Source organism: Ruditapes philippinarum, unplaced genomic scaffold (genome assembly GCF_026571515.1).
Source record: "Ruditapes philippinarum isolate M1 unplaced genomic scaffold, ASM2657151v2 ctg11192_1_1_1_1, whole genome shotgun sequence".
Lineage (NCBI taxonomy): Eukaryota > Metazoa > Mollusca > Bivalvia > Venerida > Veneridae > Ruditapes > Ruditapes philippinarum.
The window spans coordinates 368-3,073 of NW_026865063.1; the positions used below are offsets into that span (position 1 = coordinate 368).

At 32.4% G+C, this 2,706-nt stretch overlaps 1 long non-coding RNA gene across 1 annotated transcript; it reads left to right on the forward strand.

Annotated features, from left to right (window-relative positions):
• Positions 1-977: 977 nt before the first annotated feature.
• On the forward strand, positions 978-2,445 carry LOC132727711 (uncharacterized). The gene is made up of 2 exons (XR_009625387.1): positions 978-1,626; positions 1,874-2,445. It is a non-coding gene; the product is annotated as an uncharacterized LOC132727711 (long non-coding RNA).
• The last annotated feature ends 261 nt before the right edge of the window (positions 2,446-2,706 follow it).

Below are 2,706 nucleotides of genomic sequence, written 5' to 3' on the forward strand. Positions count from 1 at the left end.
GGATCCAGACCAGCCTGTGCACCCGCGCAGTCTGAACAGGATCCATGCTGTTCATTTACAAACCCTATAACAAGTAAAGAAACTGTTAGCAAACAGCATGGATCCTGATCAGACTGGGCAAATGCGCAAGCTGGTCTGGATCCATGCTGGTCACAAACCCATTATGTTGGTTTTGTCATGACACGGCTCATTTTATTTTAGGCCTGATCAAACTAGAATGATGTAATTTATTAAACGTAACTTACAAAATTGTATGCCTTAGTGTCGGAATAATGGCCACTTCCTTTTTTATATGTTTTGGGGGAATTTTCATAATTTGTGGACAGTTGATTCTCCTCTAGTTATTTCCATTTTCTTACCAAGTAATCAAAATTATTGATTTTTTTTTTAAATGTATTTGATTATTGATCTAGATTCTACAAAAATATTAACAATACTTTGATATTGTCTCTATCGATGACAGCTTCTATTTGTCACAGTTATACATATGGCAAAGTAGAATGCATATGATTTATATATAATAACATACCACTGCCATTCATACATGTAAACTCTCCCACTTTAGGCGGGAGACTCCCACTTTCTTCAGCCATATTTTCAAAGATTTTTCTTAAAATAAGGCGTATTTTCACAAATTAAAGAAATCTCCCTATTTTTTGATGTCAGAACTTCCTTCTTTGTTTATTGCAAATTCTAAAATCTCCCTCTTTTTGAAGAAAAATCTCCCTCTTGATCATTGAAAAAAGTTCACATGTATGGCCATTTGCTATCAATTTTTTTGCTCTTTTTTGACAAAATTTCTCGTTCAAATAAGCTATCATATAATTATAATTATTCACATAAAAAATGCTGTATCAAATTGGTATGCATTTTTTTTAATGAACAGATAACTTTGACTAGTTTTGCTTAATTGTCTCCCTTTATATTTAAGATTTTAAGTTTGTTTCTTTACATTTAATTATATTTAAAAACAAAAAGCATCACACATTTGCTATAAACTTGAAATCATTGACTGCTATCAAGGGCAAGTAACTCTACAAGGCACTCTGGTGAATTATGGCCCCGTTTCTACTTTCTATTTTAAGGGGAGCAATTTTTTTTCTGTCCTTGGACAGGTCTTGACAGGTCTTATTAATTTGATAATTTAGTGGCAGGTAGCTTTCACTCCAGATCACAGCAATAAGCCACATTGAATTTACCAGAGCTCAATTTGGCCACTGCAATGTTACTGGGCAGGCTGTCATGCATGTTTACCAGTACTGAATGCCTTCACTTACACAAGGAACTGATTACTTCTGTACATGCCAGAGCAGAAGTACAGGGCAAATGACCATAGAAAGGATTTCTTGATCAATCACAAGGAATGTGACCTGCCCCGTCAGAATCAAAATTAGGTAGCCTGATTTATAGTCCAAATATTGAGTCCACCATAGCCTTTTGAGCTAATGACGGCTATTTTGATAATTTGTCAAATTAATGCCATTTGTACTCTTTGTTGATTCACTAATTGGTCATCATTCATGTTAACCAATTCTTCTGTATTTTTCTTATAGGAGATCTGATGGTTCATTAGAAAAATGATGTAGTGTGTGTGTTGATCTGACGGGACAATGATTCCATTATATAGTAAGAAAGTTTCAATGATTTACAAATGTATTAACATTTATTCCAAGTAAAAGTTGTAAATTAATTATACTTTTTTCTATTTCGTTGTTGACTGAGTAGAACCACCGACCTATCATAGATATGTAATTAGTAAAGAATTTTGCAAAATAACTTAATATGAAATTATTCATCAGTTGAAATAATTTATTTGGATATATTAGTTGTAAAGAATGTATAATGTACAATAACTTGCATTTCTCTTTTTAAGAAAAAGTTGTTAAACGGTGAGCACTAGATGATATTTTCCATCGTGTTATCAAGACAAGACGGTAAGAATTGCAGTGTTTTTAGTTGCTGAGCATTGTGAAAGACGAGGCATGTACAGAACAGAGAGGTAAAATATTGAAAAGGTATAATATTGTATTTATTGTGACGGGAGGGACATAAATAAATGCCATTTTGAATAATATGTTGTGGTTAGTGAAATGAATAGAAAAGGATATAGTGAATTGCCTGGAAAGAAATGAGAATGAAAACATTGTGAAGTTTTGAGAATATGAATAGGACATGAAAAGTCAGTGAAGTGAAAAATGGAAAGCATTGTTTGAAATAGGAAAAAATGAAGGAACTACAAGAGCTCAGCAATAGACATTTTTGAAAAATGGAGATGTGAAAGTGAAAAATGAATGAAAATAAATGGAAAGGGAGAGAATATATGGAGATTGGAATAGAAAAAATTGAATAACAGTCGAGGAAATGGAAAAAAAATTGTAAAATAGTCAAGGAAATGGAATGAACTAGAGGAGAGTTGAATGAAATGAAATTTGAAAGTGAAATAAATCATCATGTATGGAAAGCAAATGAATAAAAAAGAAGATAATTCGGTTGAGAAAATGTAGATGAAAAAGAAAAAAAACAATTGGCTTTCTAGACAGATGAAAGTTAATTCCAGGTCTCCTGGCATGCATGATTGTTGATTGTTTGCACCTCCCCATCATAGTTCTGCCATGAAGGGGAAGTGCAGATATGACAGATTTTCTACTTTATTCTTATCTAACTTTATCTCGATCTTTACAAAACTTTCTTTAATATCTATACAAA